Below are 14,684 nucleotides of genomic sequence, written 5' to 3' on the forward strand. Positions count from 1 at the left end.
GCAATTTTCATTACTTCAAATAACAAAAACAAAAGTTTATTAACTCAGCTCATTCATGATCCGTCCATCCGTCTGTGTACATGATAACTCGCGGACGGTTTCGAATTTTCCACTTCTGTTTTCAGTAATAGGTAGGCAATTGTCAAGGAATTAACTAATTTATGTTTTGTGGACTTTCTGTCCGTCTGTCTGTGTCCGTCGCTCGTTGTCCATATTGATCAGAAACAGTTTATTTCAACTTGCTCCATTTTAGGTACTCGGTTTCCCAAATTCTTTCGGGTTCGTTTTCATAGGATATCCCGATGTCCCGGTTTTGCTTTTGTCGGTCCTTCGAGATTTCCCCCATTATATTTTTCGATTTTTTTGAGTCCTTACTTTCCTACGCTTACTTGATTTCTTCTTCAGTTGGCTTTTATGACTCTTGCACACTTTACTTCGGCTTCCTTCATTTCGTCAAGTTCTTCCCGCTTTGCGAGTTTCCTGCTTCTTCGGATTTTTCAAACATTTTACCTTTTTCGGTTTTTTACTGTTTTCGGCGAGCCAATAGCATAGAACGAGTGATACGACAATACCAGAAACCGCTTAATAATAATAATACAGTGTGCTTTCGTAATTTACCGTGAGGGTTAGTGGAATTACGAGAATTTTTGTTTTTCAATAAGGAATGTTTTTCTGATTAAAATGATACTATGGTTATGGCGAAATTCGTACCGCCGCCATTGGAAAATCTCGGTTTTTCCCGTTCCCGTTTTTCGCCGTCTCCGCGGGAAACTTCTTTCGGAGTATACTTTAACGCCTTCAAATAAACCTACGTTCTAAACGTCAAGTATCTTTTCGATTGTAAAATATAAAATCCTATTTTTCCTGTTCCCGTTCCCGTGGGATTTCGGAAAGTGTTTTACTAACTCAAAAACTTTTGCGGGCATACGTCCATTACGGTGTGCACATTTTAAATCCTTCGAAGTATTGTGAGTTAAGAGCGATGTCGTGAAGACCTGGGTCCGTGATTTGTATTACAAAAGTTGTTCCCCCTCGAATACAAAATTGACGTTTTCGAGGATTTTTCGAAATTTCTAAATTTAAGCAAATCGAATTACGTTTCAAAACAGTTCCAATTTCAACGCCGAAGTAATAAATCGTTATAAACTATGAATAATATGTGTGTGGTAAATAATATTTTAATTGTTATAAATCCATTCATTTCAAGACTGTTATTGTTAAACAATTGTAACTAAATAAAGTACGTAATTAAGTTTACGTTACAACATTGTTTTAACCCGAAGAAACTTGGAACACGTTAACGTTAAATAAGAAAATGAGCAATGAATACCATATTTAAATTCCTAACACCTAGCATTAAATTATTACATAAATTTGGCAACTTTGCCCAAGTTTTACACACCGTATAAATTTGGTATAATTGGTGATATGAATATAAGTCTCCGGTAGGTGCAGATACTGTGAGTAAAATTAAATTGAATACTTGAAGTAGTACTCTCCCATGATACACCCTGTATGTTTTTCGATTATTAGACTCTACAGGCAATTTTACACCTGATTACTCGGGATCTTCCGAACCCTTCAGTTTTCTAACCTTTCCATTTTTCTATGCTTCCCTATTCTTTGGTGCTTGCTTCTTCTTTTGTTCTTTCCTTTTTGTTTTTTTATCACACTTCTATATAGTTCTGCTTTCTCAACTTACTTCATATGCTCCCCCGGTATTATTTTTTAGGATTTTACTCATCTTAGACTTCTTCAGCTTGGGTCTGTTCGATTTTTTATTGTTTTCTTCTTATCATTCCGTTTATTTTTGCTTCTTGAGACATTCGATTTTTCTTGTTGCTGCAAAACCATTAAACCAACAAATCAGGCTCAACGTTTTTGTATATTTTAGATTCTTCGAAATGTTGGCCTTTGATTTTCTATCTCCCTTATTTTTAGTGCATTTTTAAGTGCTATTGTTTGCGTTCTGTCCGTCCATCCACCTCTGCCGTGTTGAACAACCTACTTTTAGGGGGATCATTCTAGAATTCTGGAATTGTTTGCAATAAATAACCGTGCAGGTGTGCCAAACGGCCATCAAATCGTGTTATCTTAAGGCGGGACTCCCCCATGTATTATTTCCTGAGATACTGTTTTTGAAAATTAAACGTCCATAACTTTTACATGCGACAACCAATTGGTCTTAGATTTTGCATACTTAACATGTCCTTAGTGGTGCCAAGTCAAACTTTTGAAAATGGAAGGGGGGGGCACATAACTTTTCTCCGCCACTTCTTTTCGAGATCAGTGAGTGACGGGGGTATGAATTTTATCTGTCATGGTACTTATTCTAGATCTCAACAACACTCTACCAAGTACCGCTCTTTTTCTTATCCCTTATCAAGGGAGGGGAACTGGGTTTATCATGGTACTCTTATGAAAGGTCTCAATGAACGGAAATAATTTTTACCCATCAACCCATCACAGTCCTCCCTCTCGGCCCCCTATCTTGATCGGATATTTCTCCTTATAAGTATCTCAAGAACAGATCGTCGGAGGAATGTACCCGCAAAGGCAAAATAAACCGTCTGGACGAGACATATCTATTGGTGAAGTCGAAGCGAATATCATGAAAACGAAGTATCGGAAAAGGGTACTCATAAAGGGCAAGCGGAACGTCAGGATTGGCGATGTCAAAACTTTCAGTACAAATACCTTCATCGATGTTTCTCTTCAATAAAGTAGCGTAGGAGATCCTCATAATGCCGCGTTTTCTACAACACGTATTAGGTACTCATCATCTTAATAAAGACTCAAAGAATTATCTAGATTTTTTAAAGATAAGACATGGGGAATTGCTTGTGCCATTTATAGCCAGGATGTATATTACCCTCGAACAATCACGTTTCGTCCAGTTTGTACACAGACAGGTATTAAGAAAGCATTCAAAACATTATTGCACCATTAACTGGAAGGAAATCTTGTAACTGTTCAGTTGCAATTCGCCTGTAATAATTTTTACTTCCACAGGAATTTGGTGGCTTCCTGCGTGAACTATTTTCCATTTATAACCAGAACAGCTACATTGCATTGGATGTCAACGAAACTTTGACGTTTCGCCCAAATTCTTGTAACACTTTGGGAACAATTGCCTTCCAAAACCAAAAATCTTAGCTCATTTTCTCTTCTCAAGCACTTCTTATATGATAAAAAAAATAGAAAAATGACGTGTACGGTACCAATGAAACCAATCGAGTGGAAATACGTACAAGCTTTTTGCATTTGTGTTCAATTAATGTCTTAAGATAAACGGAATGATCCCAAAAACGATTTAAGCAGTCCATTAGCCGTTTCGAGATCGATGAGGTGGACGCAAAAAAAGTGGTAGAACCCATTATGCTTCTTAATATCATAATTCATAACCCGAAGCAATACACGTTCGCAATCGCCCATTCCTGGACAACGTGCCGGTACAGTTTTTTGGGTTACGCATCGACTCTTTAAGGTGTGTTTGTTCAATTTCAAATGGCAAATTGGAGCCTGACACACAATTTAGAACAAATGAAAGATTGCTGGTGAAATTTTTCAGGATAAACGCACTTGTCACGCATGTAAAAAACACAGTTACACAAATTTTGTCAAGATACCTTAAAATTGGTCGCGTGATCAATAAGCCCATCCAAAAGAGGTCATGTCACACGTGGAAATATTTGAAAAACGCTTCATTTTATGTAAATTTGTATCCGGAAAGTTTGCCGATTATGATTTTGACCGCAAATTAATTAACACTAATTTGTTTGAAATAATGAGGGAACATTCCAGCGATTATTCGTCCGCTGATGCCGCCCGAGTTTTCCCTTTTTGCACAAGATGCGTTACTGAACACACTTTCCATCGATAAAAATAATAACGAGTAATGTTGTATTGAATTTATGGAATTTAGAAAAAAATTTAAATGACGTCAGCGCAAAGGCGAGGTTTCGTTTATGACCGAACGTTAAAATCGCCCAGGATGGTCACCCGGAATCGTCTCTAAACGCTAATTGTTCGGGTCACTTACCTTACTAATTCAAATTTTTGGGATATTTGGCACTTATTTTCATTAATGATCACATTTTATGGTTTGACGTACAGATAATCACGACACACATACAACTTACAATACAAAACTAACTACCTGAAGAGGTGAGGTAAATACCGTTACCTTGGTATTTCAGCTGGTGGGGGACACAGGTAGGTATGTTTATAAATATAGCCTGTTGTTTGCTGAAAGTTTTGTAAACTATAGGTAGATTACCCAACGTACTTCTTTGATTGTAATGTCTTTGGGACGAAGAATGGTAAAGCATTTACTATTCAAAATCGGAAATTTGAGTTTTCCATAAAATGACACAATGAATGTTAACATTTTCTACATCAAACCCATTAACCCCCCCAGTCCTTAAAATTCCAGCAACAGTAAAATCGAAAAAAAAGCGGTAGGACTTCCAATCCAATTTCAAAAAGCACTCTGCATCAAATTTGATCCTGATAAAAATGACAACCAGACGCTAGGACCGTTGCCAATAAATAAAACGACAATCCTTCGTACACGCATGGTATACTCTTGGCCTGGCAGAAGTGAGAAAAATTACGCTATTATGATGGGAGAGTGCTATTGATCTGTACTTATAGTACAATTAATCTCACAGTCATAGACCAAGCTTCAAAGAGTTTACAAAGAGATCCAAAAGAGACGAAAAATTGTCCCACGAAAATTTCTAAAATAGATTTAGTTTAAAAAAATCGAGAATTCCAAAGAAAAGTTATTCAAAATAGTTCTACTGAATTTCAAAAATAATTCAAATGATAGTGGGGGTGTTTCAAATAGGACGCGTTAACTGACAATATAGAAACACTACCCAAAAGTAATGAATGCTGAAATACCATTAATGCATTACCAACAATAGGAACACTACGTGTAAACTTTAAGTACATTGTTGCCAACTGACAGAGAGAAATAAAATGTATCCATGCGCAACTTATATCTTCGTTGTGTTACTCCGCGAAAAGTACTCCCAGATCTCAAAGGGATTCTATAAAAGCACATGAAATGACTCCTTAGGAAATTGAGATTCAGTTACCCTTTCTCAATTACCACAAGCGCCTTTAAGGCTGTGTTCGAAAATAGTTAATTGACTCTACCTGTTTACTGAGGGGGATAGGGGGTATTTTATACCTCCAGACCCCCCAATGCTACGTGTTCTCCCAAAATATTCAGTCCTCAGACCACTTGTGATATTTAATAGGAAATCACAATCAACTCTTCCTTTCTTGAGAATTATTCCATAATCCACAAAGTCCTGGTGCTAAATTCAATAGCATTGTCATTAAAATTCTCTCCCTGATGCTAACGCCCAACGTTTCTGGGACAAAACGTACCTCCTGGGGTTTTGGGCACTCCAGAAATATACTCTCCGGCAAATTGAGATTCGATTACCCTTTCCACAAACAGCTTCAGGGTATTTTTAGACAAACAATAATTGAATCTACCTGTAGGGGCATTCCATACCTCAGACCCCCGGTGCTACATACTCCCCAATACATTCTGTTCTCTTGTGATAGTTTATTTCTATAATCCACAAAATCGTGGTGCTATGTTCTATAGCATTTTTATTAACATTTTTCAATTGATGACGGTTAACGTTTCTGGGACGAACGTAGCTGCGGGGGGTCGGGGGGTATGGAATACCCCTCAGCAGAAAAATACTCTACAGCAAATTGAAATACAATTACTTTTTCCCAATTACCACAATCACTGTCAAGATGTTGTTCGAAAAAAGGTAATTGAATCTACCTGTGTACTGGGGGGTATTCCATATCCCCATCCCGGCTCCCCAGACGCCCCGGTGCTACGTTCTCTCCCAAAACATTCAACCCTCATACTAAATGTGATAGTTAATAAAAAATCACAAGCAATTCTTCCTACGTTGAGTAGTAGTATACTCTTCCCATACATTCTGTCCCCACCCACTTGTGGTAGTTTATAGGAAATCACAATCAATTGTCTTTGTTGAGAAGTAGTCCACAACATCGTGGTGCCAAGTTCTACAGCATTTCCATTAAAATTCTGCACTAGACCCTAACGGTTAACGTTTTTGAGAAGATCGTAGTTCCGGGAGGTCTGGGGACTACCCCCCAGAAAAACAGCCTCAAGCAAATTGAGATTCGATTAGCCTTTCCCAATTACCACCAGTACTTTTAAGGTAGTGCTGCCTGTATACCATACCCCCCAGACCTCCAGGTGCTGCGTTCTCTCGTAAAACATTCAGTCCTCATACCACTTGTGACAGTTTAGAGGAAATGAAATCTTTCTCTCTTGTGAAGTAGTGACTTTTTAGTTCATCGAGATTTCCCCAGGGTCATAAATGGCGCCACCGTCGCTTTTTAGTTCATCGAGATTTCCCCAGGGTCTTAAATGGCGCCACCGTCGCATTTTAGTTCATCGAGATTTCACCAGAGGCTTAAATGGCGCCACCATCGCTTTTTAGTTCATCCAGATTTCACCAGGGGCTTAAATGGCGCCACCGTCGCGTGACAAGTGACATTTATTGAGATTTATGTAAGACAGTATTTTAACCCATTTAAATAAAAAAAGGCACAACTCAATATGGCGGAGTTCAGACTGGAGCTACCAAGATAACCCCGTCTGCTCTACCACTCAACCCTTCAACAATCTATATTAATTACAGGTGACAAGTACAGTTGTTAAAAAAAATTATTAAAATTATTACATACATAATATGAAATACCTCCCAGAAAAATACTCTTCAGCAAATTGAGATTCGATTGCCCTTTCTCAATCACCACAACGTAGTGTTTGAAGAAAGGGTAATTGAATCTGCTTGTGAACTGAGTGGTATTTAGACCTCCCGGAGGCGTATTGGCATTCTGTACTAATATTCAGAGCAGCTTTGGTCTGATTCGCAGTATACTGTGGCTTCACGTTATGCCCAATTTGATAATACATTATATACTGTCAATACGCCTCCCGGAGCTACGTTCTATCCTAAAACATTTAGTTCCTAGGCCACATGTGATAGTTTATAGAAAGATCTACAGGATGTGCTTGATTTCCAATGAAATAGGTATCAAAAAGCAGCAAATTCCTTAAGAACACTGCAAAGAGGTTCAAATTACTCCGCGAGATGTACAAAAATATTCCGATATTTCAAAAAGATGCAATAAAAGTCACAGGAATATTTTCAAAACGTTCTTGGATTCCAATAAAAGTTCCAGAAGCTACAGAAAATGGTGTTTTAAATATGTGACAGAAACTTCCGTACAAAACGTACGTTCGAATATTACCTGTGGTGGTCTAAGAACATTTTTGAAAACTGTTCAAGAAACCTCAAATGATTAGCAGACCAAATTTCGAAAATGTTCTTAAATTCTAACATATTCAGAGAAGTTGAGTTATTTAAGATATTCAAGATCAAGTAACTAAAATGACAAATTATGGAAGGCTTCCCAAAGATTCCGAGAAACAATACTATCAACAAGTTAAAAAGTAATCGTAAACGATTTACATAAAGCGCATTTCCACTTGCATTCATTTCCCATTTGTAAGATGCAACTTGTGTTAAAATCGTAAAAATCCGGCCACAAATATGAAAGATAGCGTTGCACATGGGCAATCCATTGTTGACGTGCTACTTCAATTTTAGTTTATGAGAAGAATTTCATTTCAATGCTTTTCTAAATAAGAAAGTTGGAACTGCGCATGCGCAAACCTAAATTTTAAAACTAATTTACTATAACTAACTAATAAACTAAGATTTTCCTTTTTGTTCCAAGCGCCTAAGTATCAAATTTCACTTAAATAGTTCCATAGATAAAAAAGTTGGCACGGCGCATGCGCAAAATAAAATTTTGAAACTGGCGCTAGATTTTCCTTTATCCCAAGTGCCTATGTATCAAATTTCGTTTAAATTCTTCCATAAATAAAAAAGTTGGCACAGCGCATGCGCAAAACCAAATTTTGAAATTGGCAGTTGATTTTCCTTTATTCCAAGTGCCTATGTATCAAATTTCATTCAAATGCTTTTATAAGTAAAAAATTTTGCAATTCGGTTTATAAATGGTCGAGATGCGAAAAGGGCACTGTGAATTTTAAATCGATTCGATTCAACTTTTGGCATTGCGTATTATATGGCTAAAGCTATGCCCATATTGAATTTCATGCAATTCAGTTCATAACTAACGGAGATGTAAAAGCGATCGAACATTTCTAAACAAAGCTATCGTTCACACGGACAGATAGATGGACAGACAGACAAAGGAACAGACGGAGAGACCAACCGGCAGGCGACAGATAGCAATGCAAAATATTAAACGATCTCTAGGATCGTTAATAAACGGCAAAAGTGTAAAATTATGGAACATGTAAAAAACGGTTTTTTTGTTTTTTTTTACAATAATTTTTTTTGTAAGCGGTACAGAAAAAATTCCTTCCTTGGTACAAGACCAAATAGCGAAAAAAGTAGAACAATAGCTCTTAAGATAAAGAACTAGTAGCGTCGCAAAGTTAGCGGACGGACGGACGGACGGACGGACAAAGTGGCCACAATAGCGCATTTTTTTTATTTTTGTGGAAATGCGCTAAAAAGGCTGAGAAACACAGAGATAGACAATCATACAGCACGTTTTTTCTAATTTTTCTGCATTATTTTCTAATTTAACACCATTCATGTTTAAGGCAGTAAGAAAGAGAAAACAATTAGCTTTCTTATGACCTCTGTTGCTGTTTACCAAATTCAAGATGGGGTCGTACTCAAAATCCTCAAAGTATGTGACGGAGGCGTTCTAGTTCACATGTCCATATCTCAAACGGTTTGAGTATGAGAGCTTTGGTTTCACCTATAATAGCAACCCTGTATATTGAAGATGCTATGTAGTTTGCTATGTAGTTTGCTTTTCAATTTTTTTAATGTAAAAATTATAGCCAATATTATTTTTCTTAGGCCTAGTTTTTTCACTTCACAATAACTTTATTCTCCGAATAAAATTCCATGGATACCACTGTTAATCCAATTTGCCAAATAATATGATCGAGAGATGAAAAGATTGGCCCTTAAAAAAGTATTGATGATTGTTTTGATGATTGGTGCAAAAAAAAATCTAAAATACGAATATTTTTTCGCCTTTATTGACTAATGCTACCCACGATCATTGTGAGTTGATTATTCAATATCACGATAAGAAGGTGCTAACGGGAACCATTCATTTCCGATCGTTCAAGCTAGGGAAAATGAAAACGAACTTGACATTTTCAGTTTTTCGGTGATATCTCAGTTATTTTCAAAGATTTTTCAAAAATTTCAAATGCTTTTTTGTCACAGAAAAGGGCAATCAATTTTAAATATAGTCCAGTCGATATAATGAAAAATATGGGGGTAGTTGTTTGGAAATACACTAGGATTCTGCACCGTGTGCTAACTTGGAGGGGAACCAAAAACCCCTAAATGTTCGGACTTTTTTTCAGTTTTTCTCTTATATCTCGTAAACTAAGTATATTTTTGGTATCATAGGGCAATACAAAGAGTTGTAGGGCAAAAATGAAGCTTCGGGTCTATAACTATTTACTTCATCAGTATTTAGATGGCCCTCCCACGACTCCTGCCTCTAACCTTAACGAACTGATGTCAATCACTTCAGGGGCTGTTGCTTCTGAAGGCCTCAACTGTTACATAACCCTATTTATTGGTATTACACCTGCTTGAAAACTCGTTTGAAAAAAGGAAATTTTGAAGGCTTCAAGTTAAAGACAAAAAATAAGGTGGTTACTCTGGCATCTCTTTTCTGTTCTCTGAAAATCATGAACAAAAAGCTCACTCTATTTCAACAAATGTGCATAATCAAACAATCAGAGACTAACCTCAGACACTTGCTCAAGTATGAACTCGCGCCTTTCCCAACGTCTCTCCTGCAAACGGAATGCATAAAGGCAGATAATCGATGCTATATGATGCATTCTTTTCTATCATGGGTTGAGTCGTATACTTCGGCATCAGAAAATGCAATGTCATTTGATGGTGGCTTTGTTTGCACCAAGCTCGGAACCAAGTCAACTAAAGCCACCCAGATAAAAGTCCAAATTCCAAATTTTTAGTGAATGAGCTAATATTTAATTTTAAAGAACAATTAGTATATTCGACAAATAATTCGTCTTATATAGGAAGCTTCCTTAAAGTCCTTCTGGCTAGCACAAATGTCTACAAGGTTCCTCTCAAGATCTCATCAAGCATTTCCTTCATGTTCCGATTACCTTCTTAGGTTCTTCTCAAGTCTAATTGGGCGCATGCCTGTTGAGGGCCCAAAACAAGAGAGGGATAATAAATAAAATAAATAAATAATAAATAAAATAAATAAATAAAGTTTGTTTCGCAAAATTTGTTATTGTTTCACAACTTTTGGGTAACTACATTAGCTTTAGTCGCCGAAATGTTGGGGAAGTTGGCGAAAATGAAGATGAATACCAACCTTAGAATTTATATGCAAACAAAGAAATTAGAACTAGGTTTAAAATCTTTCAAATGACACCTATCTTTTTTCCAACAAGCAAACTTTCAAAGATTTATGGTGTAAAAATGTGGAGAACGCCTCGAAAATGAAAGAATTGTTTATTCAGTAAACCTAGAGCATGCTGTTATAGACTTATTGTTTCAGAAAAATGTGCCAAGTTCGCAGACGGGGTTATTTTGTAAGTGAACCTAACTTTGTGTTGCAATATTTAAGGAACAATAACAATTTAGGGATTTGAGTATATTTAGAAACTTTCCGACGTTTAGATTCCCAGTCAGGCAGGGATTTAAGGCATTATTATACATATTTTGGCTTTTTATTTTTATATAAAGTAATTAATTCGAATATTACCTTTTAATTTCATGCTACTAGTAATTCTAAGTAGCGTGCATGTAAAAAGTAGAAACATTACAAAATTGTCAGTAATAATAATCGTCAAATATATCTTACATTACGATTTCAATGTCATAGGGTGCATGCTAATATAAGATTTCGGTAGGGATGCAGAATCGCCCCAACGCAATTTGGATTAGTAACACAATACTTCGTCCCTCAAGAAAATAGAAAGGAAAATATGTCTACAATACAAATAAAGGATTTGTGCTTGAACATAACATGAAAAATTAACGGTTATTGTATGACATAACAAACTTCTAATTGGCAATAATGACATGAAATGTAGGTGATATCGGCCACCCAGTAGTTACCTTCATTTTTATTGTGCCTAACTAATGGACAAAGTTTCAGCTTGTGTGTTCCAAAGGCCTTAAACTTTCCTATACAAGATACAACAATAGTATGCAAATGTCATCGATAAAATATTACTAAATGTGATTGACTTCCACGGAGAGTTATTGCAATACCCTGACGTGTTTCTTAATTAATGATGTTCGTTTATCCGCTCGCCTATAATAGTGTTGAAAAAGAAGACACATACGAATGGAATCTAAAACATTCGTAAAAAAGCGGGGGTTCTTCACGGGATCCAGATTCCAACCGCGACTGCCCAGGATCTCACACCTATTTGACCAGGTGTTTCGTGCCTCGATGGATTTGATCCAGAAATAAAACCGTCAAGAGCCCCTACTTTTTATATATTATTGATTTAATAGAGCCTGTCACCCTGTCACTAACTGATACGAGGCCGAAGCCGAAAGTTGCGGATTACAAAAAAATTCTCGCGACCCCGTATCAAGAATAATCAAATAAAAATAATATTTCAGTGTTGAAAGTGCCTTCGCGTGCACTTTAAGTAATAAATTAAACCGAACACGCACTGACATCAAACTTAATAATGAATCGTTTTGGCTTGGATGTCAAAAATCATTTGTATTCTACCGAAATGACTGCATTACTGTATTATCCTAATGATATGAGTACTTCATTAGAACACGAAATTTTCTAGTCACGCCATTACGGAATAATAAGTTTTCTTTTTTCTTGCAGGGCCCTTTTTAAGTCGCCTTTGTGTGTGGAAAAATGTTTGTTTTCTGATTGATTTTCTATGGTAGTAGTAGACAAATGCATTGAAGCTATTGTACACATTTTCTTTTATGGGGTAGTTAGTTAAATTTATTACTAGACAAAATCGTTAAATGTGAGGAATGCATAATGGAATATAAGAATTTCTACAAAAATATGCCATTGAAAATAAAGTATTATTAACTGCATGAAATTGGTTTCAAGTTTTAAACCTCATTGCCATGCATATACCACACGCATTTTTTTCCATAAATTTGGAACAAATTAAAAAAGACATTAATAAAGAGATTCCTCTCGAAACTCAAATCTTGTATACTATAAGAAATGACTGTGTGATAAAGACTACAGTCTACGTACTTTCTCAAATTCTTGTGTACGATTGGCTACTGAATTTCGCATTAGGTGGCTGAAAACTGAAGTGAATGATTCCTAATTATTCAACAAAAAAAGGCTAGTAAATCTACAGGTCGTAGGGTTTGTGTACGCTCTCACCAATTTGAATGTTAGTGTTACTCCTTTCCAACGCATACAAAATAGGCCTTGGCCGTATGCGTCGGTGCACGAGAAATTTTTAACCGTTTCGAGGTTTTTACAAGCTGTGCATGAAACAAAAATAGGATGTGAACTTCCAGTTTGGTCTCGCCCCATAGGGCAACCCACAAAATTTTCAAATGGTGTAATTGTTGAAATGAAAAATACCACCCAATGACGTAGTACTATTTTTAAAAATGTTCAAAAAAATTAAAATTGTCTTTTTTTAAAGGGATTTCCATCTTTTTTCTCTGTTTTTTGCAAGTTTTCAGGGTTAATATCTGTAGTCGTATTGAAGAAGAATGTTTATCGTGTTAAAATTGCGGATTCTTAATACAACACATGCCAATGACTTTCCCAAATACACTATTTATGCATACTCGGTGTTCCCTCAAATACGCTTTTCGGCATTTGTAGATATTCTTTCCCTTTTCCGATATACTCTCATAGCCACTCTTTAAATGGACACTGTATTATGATTGGATGAAACTGCGTCTACCCTAAAAGGATTTTTAAGCACAGCGGTTAATTTATTGAATAATTTTCATGGATAATATACTTCAGGTCTGAATTCGGTCCGTCCGCCCATTCGTTAGTGAGTTAACTAAAAGAAAGGCTTCCATGTCATATAAAGCGCATTTCAACTTGCTCGTTGTGATACGAGTGTTTCAGTACGTAATTTATCACAGAGAAATTCATAGATAATCTTTCTTTTGTAGGATAGGTAGCTATATGTTTCTGTACTTACAAACATAGTTGAGGTAAGTCAAGCCACAGTCTACTCGAGGAATGATCGGTAGAAGCATCAGTATTTATTGGATGACCATTGACCATATGAGAATATATCACGTAAAATCTGCATTCTGAACAAAATTAAAAATCCTCTGAGATCCTCGGTAAATCCTCGAAATCTTGGAAATCCTTTGAAATCCCTATATAAATTTCTACGAAGCAACCCATATGGGTCGGCCAATCGGGGGACACACTATATATACAGTGTGTCCCCCGATTGTTTGGTCGTCTCTTGTAAAGGAAAAAATCCTAATTGAATTTTGAGCTTCTGATGGTTAGACATTAATTCGTGACATAATTTAGGGTTCGAAAAATCAAGGGTGCTTTTAAGATTTTCAAAAAACGTTTATTGCATACCATTAAAGTGCTCTTTGAGAACGAGATAGGCAGGAAAATGCGAATTTCGCGAGACCGGAACATTGGAGGACGATCCACGTAAATCGTAAAGGGATAGTGAAGTGGTAGGTCCGAAACCAAGAACAAAACGTAGAATAAAGGTAAAAATTCATTATTCATTACACGGATTCTTTGATTTTTAATCTATACATATCATCCCTTAAATATTTTCAATAAAATTGCAACATACGTTTTCAGTCCGAATGGAAAAAATAACGCACTTTTTTTAAAATTAAAAAAAATGTGCTTTTGTTTGCGTTTTGTCCATTGGTCCGCCCGTCTGTCCGTCTGCTCGTCTGTCCGTCCGGACCCACGTTTTGAACTACTTTTAGAGGAATTGCCCTAGAAGCCCACAATTTTTTTGCAGTATGTAGTCCTATACCTTGAGCGTGTGTCAGATGGCCCTCAAATAATGCTGTCTTAAGGGAGACCCCCCCCCTACCCCGGAGTTACTGTTTGTAGATGTAAATCGTGAATAACTTACATGCGGCGAGCTTAACTCTTGGACTATATAGCGTAGATTTTGAATGTGTGCCAGGCTGCCTTTAAAAATTTGTGTACACGTGTAAAGAGATCCCTCCCCCTTTGCGACAATCATTCGCACAATTCAAGCCATCTCCGTTGAATTCTTTAAAAATGTGGGCCTTGCATGAGAAAAACTTGTTCCTCCTGCAGCAACTGCTCATTTTTGGTGGTTAACTTTACTTTACTGTAGACGGATTCGGCTTGAAATTTGACGTTCCAAGATATACTTATGACTGGCTTTCTTATGGGAAGATAAAGGTTATTTCAGTTATTTTGCCTACGGTTAAGCCTCTGAAACTATTTACAGTTGTGGCTTTCTGAAAGAGATTGACGCCTTTGAGGCCAATTTCCATATCCTTGCCGTACGGTGGTAAATTCAAGTTTTGCATGTATCCCCTGAACATTTTGTCATC

The sequence above is a fragment of the Photinus pyralis genome, unplaced genomic scaffold (assembly GCF_008802855.1).
Source record: "Photinus pyralis isolate 1611_PpyrPB1 unplaced genomic scaffold, Ppyr1.3 Ppyr1.4_LG5, whole genome shotgun sequence".
NCBI lineage: Eukaryota > Metazoa > Arthropoda > Insecta > Coleoptera > Lampyridae > Photinus > Photinus pyralis.